The sequence below is a fragment of the Neodiprion pinetum genome, chromosome 2 (genome assembly GCF_021155775.2).
Source record: "Neodiprion pinetum isolate iyNeoPine1 chromosome 2, iyNeoPine1.2, whole genome shotgun sequence".
NCBI classification, from domain to species: domain Eukaryota; kingdom Metazoa; phylum Arthropoda; class Insecta; order Hymenoptera; family Diprionidae; genus Neodiprion; species Neodiprion pinetum.
In genome coordinates, this window is record NC_060233.1 from 18,659,209 (window position 1) to 18,683,754 (window position 24,546).

General features: G+C 35.4%; 1 protein-coding gene across 4 annotated transcripts in view; it reads left to right on the forward strand.

The window, feature by feature from the left end:
• Window positions 1-24,546, forward strand: part of LPCAT (lysophosphatidylcholine acyltransferase) — a 125,626-nt gene that overhangs the window by 7,218 nt on the left and 93,862 nt on the right. The window contains exon 1 of one of the 4 annotated variants that reach the window (XM_069133893.1): window positions 24,454-24,514. The exons of the other annotated variants lie outside the window; for them this stretch is intronic. The gene's annotated coding sequence lies outside the window, so the exon portion shown is untranslated. Of the gene's footprint in view, window positions 1-24,453; window positions 24,515-24,546 lie in introns of those variants that run through there. 4 annotated transcript variants of the gene reach the window in all.

Here is a 24,546-nt window from a genome sequence, read left to right on the forward strand (position 1 = left end):
GAGAAATTTTTATTTGTGGTCTCGCTAAAGTGCTGTAAACTTCCCATCAATTTTTAAAGTCATTAAGTACTTTCATTTTTATACCGTCACCGAAAAATATATTTCTGGGTATAAAATAAAAATGAATTTTGTACAGCCCTGAAATTGAGTATAAATGCGGTACTGTGCTTATTTTTTTTGAATAAGATTATACATATTGTTATTATAACTATTGCGATAATTTGATATTAGTCAAATATTACATTGATTTTAGGATCTCGTTTAACTGAAAAACTGTACCAAATTAATCAAACTGATTCAATTTGCATCAACCAGAAATTGTAGTATTGGCAACAATAGTTAGAGTGATTAGTTTGTAGATATGTGTACCAACATTGTCTTCTAATTTCAACAGTATTTAAACCGCTATTACAGCTATAGTCATTAGAATTTTCTAGTAACTATAACGAACGAAGTCCTTCTTAATGTAATCTTCTCTTTCCAAATCGATTAACATACGATTTGTACTATTAGGTAAAAATGACTCAATGTGTATAGGCAATTATCTTTTAAACGGTTACAGTTAGGAAAATTCTATCTCGTTTTTTTTTTTTTTTTTTTATTAAGCGTGAAATTCTCTATACGAATCTCTATACAGATAGTTTATAAGTTAAGCCGTTGACGAGAAAAAACAAATGCAGAAACTTTTTCGAATTTTCTTTATGTGTTATTTAAATGAAAAATGGAAAACATGAAATAAGCACCTCCGAATATCAATATTAAGAGCTCATATTTAACTGAGATATTCTATTTGAGATGCTCGACCGAGATTTTGATGCGGGTATAAAAATTAAAAATTTTTTCAACAACCTAATGCATGTATGTATGCATCGGGTAGTTCATACAATTTCAACCTGGGTTTGACCCTTGACCTGTCGGATCTGAAAAAAATTTTAAATCCGGTGTGACATATGAAAATGTTTAAGCAACCATCTATGGTAAAATGACTCCCACTTTCAATTTTTTTCACGGTTTTTTCGGAAATAGCTTGAAAACAGTGAGAAGCAAAAATCTCCTCATTCCGGCTCTAAACTTAAAAATTTTGGTACATGGCACACGATTTTTCCGACTTTTTTCAGATTTTGAAATTGCGTCAGTCAGTAATATAGTTTTGAAAAATTGTAGAAAATTAAAACCGCGTCGAAAAAATCTAAAAAAACCGAGTGGTCAAGGGTCAGACCCAGGTCGAAATGATATGAACAGGATATATATATATATATATGTGTGTGTGTGTGTGTGTGTGTGTGTGTATGGGGGAGACCGGGGCATGACGGACCCACCCAAAAAAATTGACAAAAAGAATTTTTTGTCTCAATACCGAGATATTATTAGAGGTTTGTTCGATATGTGTTGAATCAAAATGTGCAACATTCTTTCAGAAGGAAAAAAAATTTTTTCCCAAGATTTAAAAAATAATGATATTTCAGATAAAGGCCGTTTTCTGCGGAATATAATTTTTTTTTTCCAATTACGACAAAATAATGATGAATCTATTCGAGATAGATCAAAACAACTCGTACCCGGTGCTCAAACGCTACAAAAATAATTAACGGCTCAGGGGGTCCGTCGCTCGTGCCCCGATCTCCGCCATACATACCGTGAGTGTCAAATATAAATGTGAAATCAAGCCTCTGCCGGCTAACATGGACGATATCGTCCACTCTGATATTCTCACTTATCGGTGTCTGGGGAGCTTTTCATTGTACAACCATTTCTACTAATCAACTAATTGAAAATTTCGTAATGCAAACTTTTGAAATATCAGCTAGGCACCTGAAACCGTTTGACTGAATTTTTTGGAAATTTTTGAAAAGTCGTAAGTGGGGGAAAAAGATCCCAGGATGGATGTTGGTCAGCAATGTCAGTAAAAAAACCCCATGGCTGACAGAGCGTTAATCGTTCTTTGCAGGGCAATGATCGCCTCAAGTACGTGGCTATAATAAGGATAGAATGAGATACCAGTCACTTCCTCTTCACTATCCGGTAATACTAAGTAGACTTTTACGCCTGTAGCAGGGAGTTGTACCCATTTCTCGCATTTATCAATTTGTAATTGGTGAATTTTTGGCTAGACCCACGGTGCCTCGCGCCGTGGCGAGAATTATTTACTGTTATAGTAGTGCGACAAAATATTCGTCTGTTAATAGTGCTTGAGAATTACCGGTTGCTGGGCATCCGACCACTCTTTCACTCATCGTCTCAATGCCTGTGGCATTCGATTCTAGTACGCTTAATAAGTAGGTTAGTGAAAGAGAAGTGAAGGTAGGTAATTTCAATACACAAACTTTTATTCGTTAAGGCGATGCTATAGTCAGTCTTTATCGACCGAGTCAATTGGAACTCATTTCGACTGTTACCAAAGCCTCTACAGTACTGATGTAAAAATATCACTGCAGTCAGCAAAATTCTACGTGCAATGCTAAACGAAAATACGGTAGAGCTTTTTTATTTTCTGGGATTGATAAAATATAAAGAAATTCATTTATGAAATTAATGATAATTTATTCATAATTGATGTATATTTATATGGTTTATTTTTGCAGCTACAAAAATAAATTTCCTCGCATATTTGTTGCGAAAATTTTTCTCGGTTACTTGTATTTGGTCTTATACGTAGAATAAGTACTGACTGCGGCATTTTCACATAAATAATGCGTAGGTTTAGATGATTGTCAAGACATGTGATTAATTTTGTTGACCTTGATGGAGCCATAAGAACTTTCTATTGGCGTGCGTTTCGAGCCCATAAAACATCAACAAATGAAATTTTCTGTTTGTGTTATTTTTTTTATTGTAGTAGATATAATCGAAAATGCAGTTAGTTGTAGGCTGAGAAAAGTTACGTCAATTGAGACCACCATCATCAAAATCCGTTAAATCCATTCTCGAGATACTTTCAACATCCCATTTCTCCATTTTTAAAGAAAACACGCGGCTTTAGGCTGACCGTGAGCCAGCCTCCGAATTCCCCGTTTTCACACTGCCGGATCCAAGTTCACAGGAAAAAAAATATGAATATTAAATTCGGATTTCGAACTACAAATTCAGATTCGTAATTGACAGTTTAAAAACCCTTAGGTACCGTACACGAAAATATGACAATCTTTTCAACTTTGAATCACTATAATGGATGCACCATTACAAATTTTGAAAGTCTGACCTTGGATTCGTTGTCAGTGACCCAAAAAACCTCCGCCTACTATTTTCTATTAAAATCCAAATATTTTCAGATTTTTTTTCACCATATTGAATTGGCCATGTTGGATTTCGCAAATCTGACCTCAGATTCGTAAAAGCCAGCCAACAAACCTTCGAGTACCAATTTTCATCCAAATCCAACTGTTTCTAGTTTTTTTTCAACCTATTTGATACGCCAAATTTAAATTCTGCAAATTTGAAAGATATCATGATTTTTATACTATTTTTTGAAATTTTGTTATTTAAAGGATTCAAAAAGTGGTGAATGTATTGAACCAAAAACTTCATCGGTTCTAAGTTTGGAAAGGCAGCATCAATTGTGACCAATATCATTGAAATCTGGTAACTCGCTCTCGAGACATCGTCGGACAAAAAAATTCATCACTTACATACATTCAGCCAAAAATGGCCGGAGGAGATTCCCTAGATTTTGAAAAGTCGAAATCTAGTGATAACTCAACTTTTAATTTTCAGGGTAATTACAATAACTTACTTTTTTTTCTGAAAACAGAGAAACAGAAAGTTAAAAAGAAGTTACGGTAATCACCTGAAAATAAAAAGCTGAGTTTTAACTTGAGCTCTACGTTCTCAAGTTTAAAGAATCACATCTAATCATTTTTGAATGGATGTTTGTGTGCCTATGTATGTGCATGCAATTTTTTTCTCTGACTATATCTCGAGAATAGGTCCCCAGATTACAATAACTTTGTTCTTAATCGACACGAAATTTTCAAACATAGTCTTATGTTATGTTATGTATTATTAGATTTTTACTTTGATTGGTTCAGTACTTTTTGAATTATTTAAATAACAAATTTATAAAGGATAAAATATAAATCATGGTATTTTGTAATGGATGAATGGTTTTGTATGAAAATTGGTACCATATGGTTTTTAGGTCGTGATCACCAATCTAAAATCAGATTTGCAAAATTTATATTCGGTGTAATTGTTACGGGGTAGATGAATGTGATAACGACGAGCGGCTATCAATGACCGCATCCGTACCCAGCCGTGATGGTATTACAGCCTATTTTGGGTTCGTAACCCGTCAAGTAAGGTGATGGGAAAATGGAAGAAATTTGTATTGAGGGATTTTAATGTTTGATCATATAATCGATGTAACAAAAAATATGGAGAGTACAATGAGAAGATGTGGAAGAGAAATTGTCCGCAGCAGGGAAAAGGGGAGAGGTGAATTTAGATGTTGGCCGAATAAAGGGTAACTTGATAGTGAGTATATATGGGACAAAGTGGTGTACGAGACCGGCGTGGTGCAGTTTAGCAGTGTAGGGAGCAATCTGCTGACTAGATATGTGAACCAAGGCAGCGAGGTGATGATAAGAAGGGCGGGGTCAAAACTTGAAAGGATCAATATTTGGAATAATCGATATATCGAAATTTCAGACATGCGAAAATAAAATAACAAAAGATGAATTTTTCGAAATCTTTATTTTCGAAAGTGTCACTGATTGCAATGAATATCATTGATGGTCAGTGAATGATGACTCCCAACCGATAAGAAGAGGATGCACGATATAAGATAGGTAGCTGTAAGTGTGTGGAAACAGAGTTGCAGGAACGTGAGGTATGGAGGATGTAACATAATCAATATGTTAAAAAAAATCACAAACATTTGGATTTCGATGAAAATTGGTAGTAAATGGTTTTTGTGATCGCTGGTCATGAATTGAAAATCAGTTCAGAAAAAACTGAACCTTATATCTGGAGGTACATATGTAGTCCAAAACCCAAAATTCATCTGCTTTTAATATACTACGGTACCTAACCGTTTTTTAGGCACTGATCTCGAATTTGACATTGTGCTTCCAAAGTTCGAATAAGATAATCGAATAACTTTTGTTGTCGTCGTTGTAATCATTATCGTTATTATTATCATTATTCTCATTTTAGCTCGAAACAAGTTTGAAAACGGAATATTCAAAGTTGATCAAGGTTAGTTGGTCGGAACTTCATATAGTCTGGTCGAGAAGTGAGTTCACTGAGAAAAATCGTTAGAATGGTCTTAAAAATATGGCGATTGGTGCATTGGATTCAGAATTTAAAATGATGAAACCGATATTTTTTAATTAATCCGCCATTAAAAATTTCAATAGTTGTAAACAAAAAACGAAAAGAAAAAAAGGGAGTCTCCGTTTTATAGCTATAATTTCAAAAATATAAAAGATAAATGAATTTTGAAAAAAGGTCCTAAAAGAGGAGGAAATTTCCGATGGGAAAGTCCGTACTCCCGGAATTCTAGCTTTATTATTTATAATTTTAATTTAACGTTGAAAATAGGGCTCCGCGCGGCCGTTTCGGTGCCTAGGCGTCACCGCCTAGCGAAGCATGCAACACGAAACAATTTTTTCATAATATTCAATATTAATTTAAAAATTTGAATAAATTATAGCGTTATCTAGACACTTGAAGGAATGTAGTCTTACCAAAAAAAAATTTTTAACTCGATTTTCGTTTAAGTTATTTCATTGTTAATTAACTCATTTTTCGTAGACTTGACTTTTCATAAAATCACTTGTAAAAGTTTAAAAAATGGGTCTATAAATTTTTTTTCTTTTGTGAGCTCTCTTAAATTAATATTGAATGTTATAAAAAAATTGTTTCGTGTTGCATGCTTCGCTAGGCGGTGACGCCTAGGCACCGAAACGGCCGCGCGGAGCCCTATTTTCAACGTTAAATTAAAATTATAAATAATAAAGCTATTATAGAATTCCGGGAGTATGGACTTTTTCATCGGAAATTTCCTCCTCTTTTAGGATCTTTTTTCAAAATTCATTTAACTTTTATATTTTTGAAATTATAGCTATAAAACGGATACTCCCTTTTTTCTTTTCGTTTTTTGTTTACAACTATTGAAATTTTTAATGGCGGATTAATTAAAAAATACCGGTTTCATCATTTTAAATTCTGAAACCAATGCACCAATCGCCATATTTTTAAGACCATTCTAACGATTTTTCTCAGTGAACTCACTTCTCGACCAGACTAATACATGAGATTGATTTTGAATTTCCGTTATTAAGGATGTGACACATTTGTCACCTGCAGGTTCATATTGTCCCTCAAGGATTTAAATCCAATTTTTAAATTGTATCACATAGTTAAATATGGGACATTACCAACTATGTGTGAACAGATTAGCATAAAAATTAGTCCTATCAGCAGGAATGCCAATGAAATCGATGTTTTATTATGATATGAAGACATTATAACTACTTACAATTAGTAATCGTGTTTGTTTCCAAATCAATCACCATGTAATATTTTCTACGCGAAAATGAAGAGACCCTGCAGATAGTCGATGTTATATTCTCCAATTAGAAAGTAAGTTGAATGTGTAAAAAATCAACAAATCTCTTCAAATGAAGAACTTTCGATTTGACGATGATTGATGCTGTCTTACTTTCTTAGTTGCGTAACAACTTTTAATATTGAGTATGAGGTATTTCTCTTGTGTATAGAAAATAGATACCCGAGCTTAAGATTTAATATGTTCGTTCGATTTCACATAACGATGAATCATTTTATTTAGAAGATAATTCTACATAATCCGCCATGATAATTTTTTTTATCAAATAAGTATTGTTAATTATGTCATTTTTGAAGATCGCTCTGATCTTGACTTTAATAAGCAGATAGCAGTACTGCATTGGCTATTGGGTGAAAAAAAAATCTGTTCCGGTAAATATGTGACAAACAGTTTATCAAACAAAATGAACTCTTGTGGAGTGAAATTGAATCAGTCCACTAAATTTTTCACTGTTTTAAAGCGGTGTGGAATAAAACAAATCGATATCAAAGCTCTGGTTCATAATTTTATTCCTTTTTCCGTATTAGTAGGGGGTAAGGTAGCTTAACAATGTACTTATTTGATAACCATTGGACGTTTGATTATCTTGCAATGAATTAACAGAGAGTATAAGGTTTTGAGCGCACACATGCCCTCAGTGATTCCAAGATTGTTAATTTTTCGGCCTAGTAGGATTTGATGTTAGATGTAGATGTTGAATGTAATGTTATCGACTGAACACCAAAGCATCACCTCCGTTTACCGACAAACGCGTGGAATTATATGAATTACACTCAAACACTTAGATCACTTGGCCTCCCTGAATAACAAATATTGCCCAAGTTCAACTCTCTTCAATAGAATATGGTTCCTCAATGGCACGCTTCACAGGTTACTGAAATACGAATTTTTCAAGCAGTCGTCGGAAAAAGTTACTTTTGTGGAGCACGTGTATAGTGCCCTATTTTTGAATAGCGCAGTAGAACAAAATTGGCGCGTGCGCACAACTCAATTGTAATAATTTACACACTAAGACCTTCTGCGCCGGATGCCAATTTTCGAAAAAACTCAACTTTACGCACTGTGTCGTTGAGCGTAGGTCACTTTATCCCAATTTTACGTACTGTTAGTGGCACCTCCTTTTCTTCTCTAAACAAACTTTTCATAGATGTTGGAAAAAAGTAGGGTGTGCAACGCATGAGAATGGGTGATATCCGAGACTCGTGTGATTACAGTGCTTACCTGTACGGTTCGCACTGTACTTCACATTCATTAGAAATCTCCCAGTTTGTGTACTCGAAACATAATATGAATATAAGTATACTAATTTAGATAGAGTAAAACTTTTAATTGAAAACAAATGAATAAAAGTAACTCGCCCATTTTTCGAATTATCAAAAATTGACCTTCCAGATTCTGATTCATCTTTCCCAGAGGGATGAAAAAAAATTGCTTTTCCACGTCTTTGCTATTAGAATCAAACGTACCACGAGTATTAGAGTAAATGCAACAGTCCGAAGCCAGGCACGAACGGCCTATGTAGCGCACGCTCTCTCGTCGAACATACCCGAACTCACGGACGCGAGAGCGCGCGCTACATCTAATGCCGTTGGTGCCTGGCTTCGGACTCTTTCACTTCCTTAAATACTCGTAGGCCAGGAAAAGAATCGAAAGGTAGTGCGTATCAAATATTTATTCGGTAACTCGATCTAAGGATAATTCGATGACGCTGAATCTAATGGAGATAATTATTTTGCAATCGGCTCCAGAGATCATTGTAAAAAAAAGGTTAAACCGTTTAATTCGGAAGCTAATAACTTTATCAAAACATACGTCAAACAAAACTTGTTGGGGCAAAAAAATGTATCCTGTTTTCATTTTTGTATCTTCAAAAATAAGGGAGTAAAAGGTGAACGAAATTTATTTTTAAATAGAATTTTTATTCAGTCGAAGCACCAACGGGAACGTAGGGACGCAAAATATGTCTGTCTCGTACACACTGCCAGCCAAAATGTCGGGTACGCCAGTTGAAATTTCTTGAAGCACTTAAAGTTAGATAGCGATTTCAAAAATAAATATAATCAAACGTTCCAAACAGCGTTTTAAAGAAGACAAAGTTACCTTCATTTCGATTTTTTGTAAAATTCTCTACAACTTTTTTTTGGCCCTGGTACGTATTTTTGAACATGGCCGTTTTTCGGCTATTTTTCAGCGGTTGGAAATTAACTCCGATTCTCGGGGAAAAAAATTCCCTCAGTTTTTTCTATGTTAAAAGTAAGAAGGATATTAAAAGCTACATTTGAATTTTTAAGAAAGTCTTGTGCAATTTTTTTTCGCCCGAATACTGTATTTTTAGCTAAAAAAAAGACATGTTTTAGAAAAAAGCTGTAAATTCGATAACTAGAGAGTTCAGAGAAAATGTCAAGAGGGTGAAAAGTTGCATAGGTTCACACTAGATTAACTTGCTTTTTAATACAAAAAAATAAATAAATAAATAAAAAATAATCAATTACATACGTCACTCCTCATCTCTACGAGTTTTTCGTTGTAAAAAAAAAAATCGCGCTTGCGCCAACCAACCCATATTTATCGATATATTAATTTTTTCGTAATAATTAGATACAAGTCTTGATTACGTAAAGTAATAATTATGCCTCATTTTTTAATACGAAGTTTGTCATATCCAGTGAATTTTACACGTTAAAACGTTCCGGAACAGGAGACATTAAAAAAAATTGTGTCACGAAGTCGCTGAAAATGTTCGTACGTTCTGTTCGCACTAAGGACTGCCGAAACAAATTGAAAAACCAAAATATCTTCAGATTTATATAGAGCAATTGTTTACCTTCATACACTCAATGCGACGCTTACAACTAGATGTAGAGTTTATTTTATTTTTCATCTCGAGTTTTTGTTTACATCGTATGTAAGTCACGCAAAGTATAATGTTTTGGTGAAAGAATGTAAATTCGGAAAATTGGTGATTTCGAAAAATTAACGACGTAGCCAGGAATCGAACCTGGAGTCTAGAGATGCTTGACCGAGCCTTACTCCACTAGACCACTAGCATCTCTAGACGCCAGGTTCGATTCCTGGCTACGTCGTTAATTTTTCGGAATCACCAATTTTTCGAATTTACATTCTTTCAACAATATTCTTCTCGTAGAAAAATGATTTGCACATCCGCATATCATTCATTAGACGGCATTGCTTGTCTTACGTGGCTTCTCATCGGAAGCAAGGATTCAAAAGGGTAAACACAACATCTACACATTATAGTCCTCCTTATACACAGTGCTTGAAGAGAAGAAACTTCTTATTCACATATAATATTTTGGATTCGTTTCGACAGTTTCTTGTGCGATCGGTACGTGCGAAGAGTACGTGGTACCATTTTTTTATATTTTTCCTCTTCCAAGAAATTTTAACGTGTAAAATTGACTGAATATTAAAAACTTCGTATTGAAAAACGAGGCATGATTATTACTTTACGTAATCAAGGCATGACACATCTAATTATCGCGAAAAATTAATGTATCGATAAATATGGGCAGGTCGGCGTGAATGTAATACGAAATCTATATACGAATGCAACATTTTTTTATTATTTGAAACTTTGAGGTTTTGTCCCCCCCCCCCCCCCGTCCTTGAATGGTTTTTAGTTTTTTTTCCCCTATTTTTGAAGATACAAAGATGAACATAGGATACTTTTTGACGTTTTATATTTTATTTTTTGTCCGGAACAACTTTTGTTTGACATATTTTTTGATAAAGTTATTAGCTTCCGAATTGAATGTTTTAACCTTTTTTTTTTATTATCATCTTGGTGGTTGATTGCAAAATCACCATGACCATTCCATTCAGCGTCATTGAATTACTCTCAGATAAAGTTCCTGGATTCATACCAAAAGGTACCACCTGTCATGCTTATTTCCTGGTCTATCACGGTATAGCCGTTTTTACACTGAGAAAATTTTGTATTTTTTCAAACTATGCGATTATCAATTCATGTGATAATTTATTAATGTATCAAAAAAAAAAAAGAGAAGAAATAAATCTTAATCAAATCAATGTTTTATGAAAGAATTAGATGGATTCTCGTAAGAAATCTCGAATCGGTCACGTGATCCTGGCTCGAAACACGTTAATTCACCGACTTACATACAATAAACAAACTTGATCACTTTAATTTTTTTCCATCTCTAGTTGAAGTAACAGTTCTAAGTAACTTGCATTGGTCATATTATCTAGAATTAGAAAGCAGCATGACGCGCAACTTTCGACTGGAAATTTCTCTTCCAAACTTCATAGGGAAAAAACTAACGTGAAAATGGAGTATTTTCAATTTTGAATACTTTCTAGTGTCCAAACCTGACTCCAACTTTTGTAGGAGATTTCAGATTGTCTTCCCGAACACCTGATTCAGAACAGACCTGAACAGTTACCTGCTTAAAATTTGAAATCTTGTTTTTCCCCGCAGAATTTCAGATCTCAAATAGTAAAGATTTATCAAAAGTGCCTAATACTAGAAACATAACTCTCTGATTTGGATCAGAGGTCACAATAAATGATGGGGCAATCAAGAAACCGCTGTGAAATATCATCCAAAAGTACTTCTAAAAACCTACGAATTGAGTGTGAAATTTGTTTCTGTCGTACGAGACTCGGAGATTTTGAGTTATACTCTTTTAGAGAATGTGTCTACTCGGTTGGAAACTCCCGCAATTCGAAATTTAGGAACTTCTGAATGGTTCATCTGACAATGAGTACCCAGTGCGTGTGGATCATAGCATTAGGTAGTACCATGTATGTATACAAATGAGTCTCGTCTCAACTTTCATAGTTGGGGTCGATGAAATCAACTTAGGCATTCTTATACACGAAGGAAACAAGTGCCCAGCTATCAAACCGTCAGATCATGCATGTCACGGAGAATCAAAAATCATCCGGTGCAATTATATTTAATTTAAGGATGAATGTACTATCTTAATCTAAATAATTCGAACTACGTACCGACGACTGATCAACTGTTGAATAGATTCGCATACAAGTAAAAAAACTCACATACGTAAACCACAATTGAAGAACCTCGTTAAAAGTCGTAAATGGAAGTGTTTATTTTATTTGATAACAGCATACCACTGTGTAAGACTTGAAAAAATATGAGGCTGTGTAATTCTTAAAAGCACTTTTTGAGAAAAAGAAATAATGCGTGTATCAGAACTAGATCACATCTTGAAACAAACATGTTTCCAAACCATCTCCATTCGGATTTCCCGCCGAAACGAAAAAATTATATATCCTCGTATTTATCTTGATGCCATATTCGTTACACAATTTTTTGCATTTTTAACGTAATAGGGGAGGGTGCAATGTGAGAACGATTCACTTTGGATGCACTATTGAATAAGAAATATGATTTATATGAATTATACTTTAAATATTGACATATCAGAGACTTGAGGGACTCTCAGGAAATATACTAAATACAATGCTGCCATACTGTAATAAATAATTTTACGTCTTGCTCATTCGTATTTTAAAGACGATTCGAAAAATCAGTTTTTGAAGTATGCTACTACTTTTGCACTTGAACAGAAGTATGGCAAACATATCAAACATGACATTGTATCATAACCTTCCAAATCTAACTGCCAAACTGTAAAAAATCGTCAATCAACTTTCAAGAAAACTGCTCATTTACGGCAGTATGGTGACTATTCAGACCCGTCAAAACGGTATGGCACGGTAACTTTCGTGAATGTCTACTTGGAAGGAATCAGTTGAAGCAAAAATGAGCCTGTAAAAGATGGTTTAAAAAAAAAAAAAAACTTACCTGCTTCGACAAGTATGGCGGGCTGTAAGCTTCATCTCACGAGTACGACATTTCGCTCCGTCCAAGTTTTTTTTTCACAATCCACCGGAAAATGAAAGATTCTTTGTGTAAAAAATCGTTCAAAACGCGTAGTTTATCCAACAAGTTCGATAATTCGTCCTGCGATTACCACCGACTAGCGCTATGACTATCATTTTCTTTCCATTAATTATGTAATTCGATCTCCGAAGGGGTGCAATACTTGTAATAAATGAGTTGGGATTTTTTGTCACAATCTCCCGGCCTAGAAGGCATATCCTCTCCTCCAGTGTTCTTACTCCTTCACTCGCTGGGTCAGCGAGCATCATTTACATCAACGAGGCACTTTCGGCCTTCGGATCTCTACAGACTGCCACAAAAACTTAGGCAAAAAGACTGGGTTTCAAGTACGTCCGGCATCAAAATGGCGTTATTTTTATCACGAGAACCGATGGCACTCACACTGTATTCAAACTACGGATGATCGCGATGTCATAGTCATACTGACTCTCTCTGAACTCTCGTCTGTATTCTCGTAGTGGCTGCCCGGTTCCGAACTCTGCTTCTGATGTCCAATGTTCTCTTCGCCTGTACCATTTCAACGCTACTTTGATCCGTGGCCACATTAACGATGTCCGCTTCCATTCTTCTTCTCTTATAGGTATGCAACGTCATCACTGCCAGTGGAACGTGGTTCGACGTGCAGATTCCAGACGTATCTGTAACCCTTCCGAGCTACGCATTTTTGCGAAATGATTGGTTGGGGAAAGTTAGTGGTGGGCATTGCTTGTTATGTTAGCGATAATTTCAGAGTAAAGGTATTGGCTGCTTTTCCCCATTAGTCCTCCACTAGCCCCGAATTTTGCACCGTGGCCGTTCCGTTTAAAAACTTGTCGTCTCTGAATTAATGCCCACATGTGTAGCAGAATTTTCTCTCGAAGGGGTTCCTCGTTGAACTAGAAAGATCGGAGTGGCATTCTTTCTTCTCTTCCGCCACGGTGGATGAATTGCTCGACTGTCTCCCAAAAAACTTGGTTGCTGCATTAGACCAGCTTCCACCATACGTATTCTTGTCTCCCAAACGGATAAATCCTGCGTAGATTTCACCGGAATTGCATAGGCTTATTCGTACTAAGGACACACTTTATAGAGCCTACCGTCGTCGATCCAGAAGTCTTGCCTCACTTTAACGCTATCGAGACGTTCATGAGTGTGCGTATAAAACGCATCTCTCAGGCTTGGTGGGAATTTTATGTGGGAAGGCTGTCCGCCATCGGAAATTCCTGTGCGCTCTGAAAGGAGCTGAAGCATCTCGAACTACTGGCTTCAGGCTCTAATAATCAGGATCTTTTTTCTCTAGACGAATGAAATTCTTACTTTGCCAGCGTATCCCAACTCTTCGGGAAATAGTCATTCTTCGAAAGCGTGCCTTGCCCTCCGGCCTATAGTGAACTTCCTTGTACTTCAGCGATACCTCACTTGAAGCGCTCTTGAAAGCGATTACTCACTTTACATCGCAATCACGAGGTGTTGATGATCTATCATCGCAAAATATCAAGGATCCTCTTCCTCTGCTTTTCTTGTCCATTTTGACACTTTTTAATTAGTTTCTGTCCTCAGCAGTTTGTTCTTTCCAATGAAAGCAGGGGCGCGTTCTGCCGTTCGCTAAACTCAATTCTTCCTCTCTCAAGCATTTCCGGCCAATCTCTATTGTCTTGATTCTTTTTAAGGTGGTTACTATCGTATTGTTTTAGATCAGATCATGGTTTTTCTCATTAGCCGTTAGTTTCTCTCAGTTAAGTTTTCACCCTTGACTTAATAGACGGTCGACGCCGCTGAGGCTCACCGAAGACATTCGTAGATGCATTGATAGCCGTAAGATTACTCTTGTCATTCTTTTTGATTTTCGGTAAGCTGTTGATTCTCTGCTGCTCAGGAAACTCTATGATATGGAATTTTCTCTGACTGCTTTGAAATGGATAGCCAGTTACCTCAGGCAGTGGATGGCGGCAATGGACAAGTGTCCTCTTGACAAAGCCTAGATAAGGGTGTCCGCGAAAGGCTCGGTACTTGGCTCCCTTTGATTTTTTATTTTTATCAATGATTTGTGCAATGTCTTAAGCTTCTCAAACCATCTCATCTCTGTGAACGATCTGCAAATTTATTCGCAGACTCCTTTTTGCTGTCTGGCGGATGCTATCCGCCGTATTAACAGTGATATCGAAGCTGTTTCAGGGTGTAAGCGCTTCTAAAAAAGGGCTAGTTTGCTTCAATTTTCCACCGATCGATGCCAGTTTTCTCATGTTTTTCACTTCCCTAGATTAATTTTCAAAATTTGACACGCCAATAAGAATAGATCGTTATCCAAAAAAAAAAAAAAAATTACTCAATATTCAGATCTCAGGGAACACTTTTGCACAAAAAAAAAAAACCAGAAGTGCGAGAACTTTCAGGTCAGCGTTTAAACCACCCGTCAATTAGCAGCAAAGGTGACGGCATTCCAACAATAAAAGTTGCGTTGTCTACCGTATACATACATAGGTATGAGTGGTAAATTTTTCAATCTTATAATATTTCTATCGAGGGTTGTACATAAAATCGTATTAAATTATTGATTGAAATTCGTCGCTGACTACAAAAAGTTTTATTCGATTCATCGAATTATAAATGTTAAAAAAAAAAATAAATAAATAAATACGCGTTGGAGCAAAATCATATTGTTTAATTGTTTTGAAATTGGTCATATTTTTCTGTCAAAAATTATTTGTAATCATCTGTTAGCCGCTGAGTATGTGCGATGAGGTGCGGTCTCACCCGACTGCTGTCTGTACCTCCTTACCTCTGTTTCCACTGTGCTGTTTTCTTGCTTCCTTCTTGCTTTTGATTTATTTCCGAACTACTTAATACTTTAGTTTCAATTTCATTGAAGTAGTTGTTTTTATTTTGATTCGCGTAATTTGAATTTCATCTCTGGACTTTTACTTCACTTCTCTGTACTCTCATTTTGTTTCGCTGTACTCGAGGTTATTGTTTCTTTATTTCTCTTACTTTGACTGTTTCTTGGGGTGTTTCAGCTAGTTTAAGGACTTTTTATTGTCTTTTATTATCTGGGGTTGTATTTTTAGCTTTTTTCTTCTTGATATTTTGATTTTGTGATTGTTTCACTTGATGTAAAAAGCCAAATCTTAATTGTCCAACATTGCCATGGACGTTAATAAACACTAATAATCACCCCTCTGCATTTTTTCGGTCCGTTTTTTGGTGCTTTTGAAAAATGTAAGAATAAATTCTGTGAGATGCTACCACACCCGGATTTTGGATGTGCGGTCGTTTTCAACGCTCAATATCTCGCGCAATTATTAATGTTTTTTTTCACGAGTATCACTGATTTTCATTGACACGAATATAACAAACAACTTGAAAATAGGAAAAGTTGCGTATATTTTTTATAATCATTCATAAACGTGAATTGAATATTTATTCAATTTTCAGTCGTCAAAGCCTTCCTAGTCCCCGTGAGCTCAATTTTGCGGATGTTTCAGTTGTCTTTCCACCAAAATGTGCTTAGCAAATTGTACTAGTAGAATAGGTCGATATTAAAAAAATTTATATTTTAAGAATTTAAGCCTTCTTAGTCCCCGTAAACAGGGTAAATTATAGGATGATCAATGAATATAAAAAAAAATTCGTGAGAATCTCATGTGTCTAATTGTAAGATGCACTAAAAATAATGATCTGTTGCGCATGTTTGTTGAATGCGATACGTTTCACAAAAAGAGAAAAAAAGTTTGAATTTGTCTCTAGTTGATGAAAAATTAGAGATATACAGTATTTTAGAAGGGTCAGGTAAAGGAAAATTAGTAAAATTAGTGGCACTACTTAAACAGATCCTCTGTATGTACCAAAGAAATGTTGTATATAATTGTTAAAGGTTATATATATGTATATATATATATATATATATATATATATACATGTATATATAAAGATTATATATACATTTGAAGAAAGTATTTTGTAAAAATTGAAAATAATTTATTTGATTCGTACTTGCTGCCCAGCTCTTATTGTGAATTCTATGTTAAGAAATAACAATAAATTATACTGTTATTTTAAAGAATCACTTCCGTAGCCTATTTTCTAAATATCTCCTGTGCACATATTTTCATGTCAGAGAATTTGAGCAAAAAAGAATCGGAACGACTCACTGGAATTGCATGAGAACAGAGAAAAAGATTTAGTTTATTAGTGAATAGTGAAGAATTAAAAATTTCACACTTTCACTGGTAGTTGATATAATACTAAGCATTCTAAAAAAACAAAGTAATTTTCTTTCATGAACATGTAAGTGCGGAGGACTCTGATTCCGTTTCCTAACATCAGCGTTAACTTGCGAAGCCTCGGAAATGGCACAATTCACATGTGATTTACTCATTAGCATTATACCTATTTCTTTTTAAAACCTATTAAATGTAGTCCGAAATTTTTTCTTACATCCTTTCAATTTTTTTGTAAATTATAATTGACCATCGTGTATAACTTTCGCGACGTCATAGAAATACTATAGTTACGGTAGTAGGCTTATTCTTTATAAAAATATGTAGGTAATTGACAGATGATATAAACTCAGTACTACGATTTGACGGTAGCGTGCAAAAGCAAATATGCAATGTGTATTCCAAGTACACGGAGCATAACAATGTTGATTATGTGAACCAATTTTCTTTTAAAAAATATTTCAAAATCCTGTACACAGCCGAAGAACTAGGTCACTTCCTCACTGACAGCGGCTAAATATTTTCCTTGACCCTGGCCCTGTCCACTAGAATCGCATTTACAGCAAAAGCCAAAGCTCGAGACAAGAAGCCAACGGCTTTTGCGGGAATCCGTATGACTTGTTCGTACTCGTTGCACGTAACTCGTGGCTCATATATTCCCACGTGTTAAAAGCAAATGAAGACAGTCGCTAATTCAACCTATTATAAAAGGCGATATGTTGAGGGTGTACAGTAGAGTGGGCCAGAAAAAAAACGAAGAATTTTTTTTTTTAATGGTACTGTAAAAACATTGTTCATGACCACAAATAAAAATTATCCTGAAAGTTTGAGCCCTTAATATTAATATTAAGGGGTGTATCGTTACAGCTATTGATTTTTTAACAGTTACCGCATTTTTTTACCCAAAATCCGTCAATTATCAATCTGAAAAATTTTATCAATCCATATTTTTGAAGGAAATAAAATTTCCTACAAAAAAGCTCTCTTACTAAATTGACGTAGATCGTACCGTTTCCTTGTAATCGTGCCTTAAACATGGATTTGTTTTTTCTGTTAAAAAATCAATAGCCGTAACGATACACCCCTTAATATTAATATTAGGGCTCAAACTTTCAGGATAATTTTTAATTGTCGTCATGAACCATGTTTTTACAGTACCATTAAAAAAAAAAATTCTTTGTTTTTTTTGGCCCAGTCTAGTGTACAGTCCTGTGAAAACTCATGTAAATAATAATGTCCCATGAAACGAGGGTTTTAGGATGCGCAACGTCCGAGGCTAATAATTTCGATTCAAAGAATACAAACGCTTTTCATTTCGGTAAGACTTGACAATCCGCAAATCTAAACAAAAAAAGCCTGCGGCTATTAACAACTTTATAGACGGGCGATGGTGTTTTCTCATACAAAATTCTCACACTTTACTAAAATGTTGTTTTATGCAAATGCAGCTCAATTGACTTCAGTTGACGGTTTTCCGTGTTCTCACAGGCTGTCCACTTGATGTATCTTCATCTAAACCTAGTAGATTATCCTTCGAATACCACATTGGGTTACGCAAACCCAGTCAATTCCGCAAAGGATCATCGCTTCAACGGTATACATATAGTAGAGAATCATTAGTATATTTAGTATCAGAAAATTCAAAAATTTCTTATCTAAATGCTAGTTTTCATCAATGTCTGGTGTATCGATTAAAAGAAAAAATTCCCAAAATGGTCCATCAGATCCCGAGATACATGCGAACCGAAAGTGTCGGCTTACGCTTCCCAAATGCGGTAAAAGTAAAACTTTTTTATAGTGTGGTATTTGAGAGTTATTTCTCTTTATAAATTACAATAAAAAAGAAATGCATGCTATTGCCAAGAAACTGTAGCACATTGCTTGTGTACTAGTGGATACAATTAAAACAGTCGGTATCAATACCGAAACACGCGTGCCGAGTAACGAAGATCGAATATAGCCTCCACTTTGCACATGTTTACGTATAGTGTGCTCTTCTATAACGTTACGCGTAGTGTGTAGTGTATCGAATAAGGAATACAAGTTAACGAAAGTAATCTGGCTTCAAATAGATATACTACAAATATAAGTATAGTTTAACGCAGCTACTAGTCGAAACGAAAGAAATTTCTCTCGCACCTGCTACTGGGGATCAGTAATGGTGGTACTTTACCTCGTAGTATCTGGTTTCTTTTTAGCATATATATATATATATATATATATATATATATATATATATATATATATATATATGTATACGTGCTGTGCATACCATGCAGGTATGGAGAGATGTGGGTCGCGTGTTGTACCAGGTCACTAGACACGTATCCTTCTACTTAAGAGAATATCTTTAGCATACTGAAGAGGAACAGTAGGGGAGACCAGGACAAAATGATTCCGTGATACAAAATGATCATGTTAAGTTTTGGGCGGATTGGCGTTGCTAAGGAAGTCAATATTACGTGATTAATATGCGCAGTAGTTGTGGAAAACAGTGCACTTCAGCAGAAGAACGCGAACTTAAGTATTACGTGCTGTGCTTAAAAAATTATAAGGTAAGTGCCTTATATTGATCTCTGTAAACATTGGTCGTATCCTATTTATAAACAAAATGTCGACATAATCTGAAGATTGTGGTACACCAATAGCTTCAATTCGGTGAAAACACTTTTTCATTCGTGACTACCTTGCGCCGAAAAATTGCATTCAGTTTAGGATATGCGTTTTGGACAAAATGATCATTTATGGCCTAAGACAAAATAATCACCACTATTGTAGTGATAATTTTGCTCCGTGCGTTGAAAAAATGAAAAATAAAAGATTTAGACATATTGTCCGAAAAGTTTGTAGTAATTAGAGTACCATTGAATACATACGCAAGACGTGTTTCACTCAAAAAGTCGTCAAGAGATCTAAGAAATAATACCCACCTAACAACTTTTATGAAACTAAAAACTAACTGTAAAAAATAAGTACTTTTAAAAGAAATAAAATGAGTCGGTTGAAAAAATAGTTAGGTACTGAATATTGAACTTTTAAACCTACATGCACATAGTTTTCTGTATTGAAATTATGTTGAGGAAAAATAATCAGTGGTCGCTCGTGCACTTTTTCAAAATTTGTAACAATCGCAATTACTCATTAAATTTGAAAAAATTCAGCAATGCATCCTAAGAATTGTACAGTTCATGGCTTCTATGTTTAGATTCTTAAGGCAAACAAGTCAGATTTTTTAGTCATGTTTCTCTTAGGAGGATCATTTTGCCCTGATCTCCTCAACGAGCAATTTTTCTAAAATATTGTAGCATATCCCTGAATTGCCGTTCAGGAAACTACAAATTGCTTTCTAGATCTATCAATTGATTAGTCTTCATACCTGTCACACTTTTTTCCTGCTTCTTCTGCACCCATCACAAATTCTTACTTAGGGTAGGAAATACGGGACAGGTGTTCGGTAGCTCGGTCATTTGAATAACCAAATCCTCCTGAGTCCGGATTTTTATTTAGCTATCGAAACCATAAGCAGAGTTTAAACTAGATGAAGATTGCGAAATGTTTTGAATTTTCTTTGGTATGTTTACAATGTATAAATTCTCATTTGATGATTCTCCGATTTTTAATAGTGTGTACACCTTATTTGTAAAAAAGTTTTGTCAAGTCCTTAGTATTGAAAAACAAAACACATTTGAGGCATTCGACAGAAAACTTGTGTTGGGTGAACTAAAAAGCGTCCTCAAAATTGGAAGAATCAAACGATTAATTCAGTTGGGATAGTTGGGGAATATGTGAAATGGTTTCATTTCAAATGCGTATATCTTATTATTAGTATGAGCTATATTTGTTTGATTAACTTTAGGACATGTAAGTGTTTGAAATTATCCCAATCATGATCCATTTTCCTTCACGAAATAATAGTAATATTGATTCGTCTATCGATCAAAGAACGTAACTGTTGAACTCGATCACATCCCTTTCAGTGATATTTGATACCCACGTCACTGATAGGATTCAGAATTAGTTCTCACACCACCGGGACCTTCTTGTGATAGCGATTGCATCACTTCCTCATTTCTTTGTCAGCACGTGGAACGCTTTTTTTTTTGTCAAACAGCGTTTCAAATGTTGAACCAAAAACATATACCTAGACGTATATCACTGTGAACAACGCATTCGTTCTTATAATTCAACAACTAAAGTACCAACTATACGTGATTCATTTACATCAAAGATGTGTTGTAATTAGAACATAGAATCGAAATAGTTAAGAGACGGAACTGTCAGCTCAAGTGGTGTGTGTTAGCGTTGGAATTAATCTTGCGAGGTTGCTTGACCAGCCTTATCAGTCAACCTCAACTTACACTACATTCCGATTTTCTTCTGAATTTTTCTACTTCATTCCACTACTATGTAATGGAAGAAAACTGTCAGATTGGTAACTCAAATTGAATTCTTCACATTAATTAAATGTTGTTTGTCACGAAAAATAAGAAAAAATGAATGAATTATTAATATTCAAGGCAATCAAATTATACATGACTAAATTCAGTGTGTAGTTTGTCCATATTAGTCATCTATCGATTATCATTACTCATGTAATAGAATTATACATTCACGAGAAGAAAATTTGGACGTCAGTGTGTTTGATTGTATTTTTTTATTTGCTTTGTTTAATATATTCCCCATACCCAATTTTCTATTTTTTAACTTCAAATGTGTCTCTAAAGACGATTAGCCGACTTTGGTATTTTTTTAAACGCTTATACTTTAACTCATTGAATTGCAGGTAGTTTTTTGTAGAGGAATTTCGCTATTGACAATACTATTCCATAATTCTAAACATTGGAAATGAATTATGGAATGTGATACAGTCGATTGATATGGCTATGGATTGATTAGATCCGTTGATATTATAAGGTGAGACTGATTTTAGATATGTATAACAGCACACGATATGCGTTTGACCTTATTGAGGATTTCTCAGCTACCGATAAAGATGGGAAAATTGCAAGGGATTTAGAATTGAGGAAAGCTTAAAACTAAAAACTGACTCAATTATGTCAATCAAAATAAGGCAGTGGGAAAAGAGTTGAAAGTGTGACGACGGGAAGACACATTGGAATGGGAAATTAGGCTATGGGAAGGTACTTGACGTAGTAGGTTCTTGGTGACTTTGGGTAGGTATCACAGATACGAAACTTTGAAGGAACTAATAAAATAAATGATTGCAATGACGGAAAATAATTCAAAGTGATAACTATTGACCTGTTGGATGATGATTCTGACGAATTATTTATTTAGGATCTATTTGATATAATATTCACAGTCATGGATCTTGTATATTGAGGCGCGTACAGCTTCACAACGATGTACTTTACACGAACAACAGTAGATTGCATGTTCGTAAAGGGGCAAATTAGGTTTTTTCACGAAAGTTGGGCATGAAAAATTTCCACATCCCATTTTTTTAAGTTATTCTTTCATCGAAAAATATTCGTAAAACTCTCAAGGTTCCGACACAGTTGATTATGAATTGTTCGTGAGCCCCTTTATGTTCATCCTATCGGAACCTCTATTTTTTGCAACCTTGATGACGCAACCAAGGCCAAGCCAGAGTTCATACTTGTGGTAGTGTGAAAGGTATGCTGTGCCAAGTTGTTGGTGGCTGTAGTTTACCGTCCGCACTATACGCAGGCCAGGCCTTGCACTTGAGTGAACTTGAGACTGCGCTTTACACGGCGTTACAACGGTATACTAATATCGTGGTGATGGAAGATTTCAATACTGACCCACTTAGCAACTCCCCCAGGGCAAGGCAGGTTCTTTGCGCCGTCGACGGAGTAATCCTCAGTGTAGTAGACCTTGGAGCTATCCTTCACACGCGTGGGACGGATACCTGGCGGGACATTTAGCGATTACGAGATTGGCAAAATTTAAAGCTGGGGGGGAAATGGAGGGCCACATTTGTCTGGACATGACCTAGTGTTCATGACTTGTTCCTACGTTGCTCCTCCTTTACGTCTCAGAATTGTACAATCGCGGGCATTGGATCTTATAGATCAGGAAAGACCGAGTGGTACGTTACTAGAGCTTAACTGGGAACGTTTCTTCCAGTACAGTGACGTCAGTGAAAAATACCGATTCTTGAGCGGAGCCATACGTGGTGCTCTGAATCTTGTAGCACCTTTCACAACCCGGGTTGTCCGCTCCGTACCCACTCCTTGGATCACTAAAGACATCCGTCAGTGGATTCGGGGCAGAAATAGAGCTTAGTGGTGCTAGTGATGCGAAGTGAAGGAGATTTAGATGATGAGCGAGGGATGTTCAGGGAAAACGGGATTAACGTCTGTTAGCAGTGATTATTTAGCGAATAATTCACGCATCGATATATTAAGGCAGTATTCTACTTTACAACTTTGAAAAAACCGCTATTTTTGTGAATTGTTTCTGAGAATAGTATTGAAGATATGGATGTAGGGTTTGAAATGCTTAATAAATACACTCTTGAAGTACATAAAAAAATTTTTTTTCATTTATTATATACATGTTTTATACATGTAAAGTATGGTCAAAGCCAACACCTCAAAAAGTAGGTAACGTTGCCGTGGTCGTAAAATCTTGCCGACGGATGGTCTGAAACAAAAAAATCTGAGTTTTATGTTCAGTATGACTCCAGGAACCGATCTAACTAGAATCAACTTAAAATTTTAATTCTAACTATATTTTTATTGCAAAAAAAGACACAAAAAAAACTCAATTTTTTTTTCTTTCGTATTTTAGCCGCCATTTTGTTGATTTTGCACATGCATAAAATATTCTAGTTGGATCGGTTCCTAAAGTCATACTGAACATGAAACTATCTGTTTTTTTTTTGTTTCAGACCATTCGTCGGCAAGATTTTACGACCACGGCAACGTTACCTCCTTTTTGAGGTGTTGGCTTTGACCATACTTTACATGTATAAAAAATGTAAAAAAAAATTTTTTTTATGTACTTCAAGAGTGTATTTATTAAGCATTTCAAACCCTATATCCATATCTTCAATAGTATTCTCAGAAACAATTCACAAAAATAGCGTTTTTTTCAAAGTTGTAAAGTAGAATACTGCCTCAACAAATTTGGGTACATACAAAAAGTTTTGTGTAATAATTGGCTTGGTGGGTACAATATCAGGGGGGTGAGGACCGTTTTAAGAGGACGAAACTGATGACAATCGGAAGCAATTAATCAGCGAATAAATATCTCGTTTGGAATTTTTCGAATTCAGCTTCATTTGCACTATTTTCACTATGTGATGATCCAAGCTTAATAGTAAGCTGGGTCTACCGCGTTTTTTTTTTCAGAAACGGCTGGAGCGAAAAAATTTTCTTTCCGTAATTGAAAAGCGTTTAATTAGCGACTCATTCTCCAATTTGTATTCACTTATTATTCTACATTGACATAGCCAGCTTGACGGAGGTGCTAGAAAGACGAAGAAAATTTTTTAAGGAAATTGGGGTCTGGCGTTTGGTGAGATTCACTTGTTAGTGCTAGGTACTGCCTCGAGTATAATCCTGCCTTGACATAATTACGGTACAGACAACTTTAAGACTGCCCATTACGCTTCCAGTACAGGTTCGTCAGTTATTATTTTCTACCTCTGCCGTGAATAACAAGCACGGTAATACATCTAGGTGCTCATTGCAATAGGCACTCATTCGTACGTGTACATGTACATGTCTTCTTTTGCACGAGCAATTAGAACCCACAGTGCCACTCGAGAATTTGTGACGAAGAGAAGAAAAGAAAAATATATGTCGCGTGAAGGGAAGAAAGTACGAGGATCGAGTTAAGCCGTGGGTAAGAGAGCGACAAATAAGAAACATGCAATT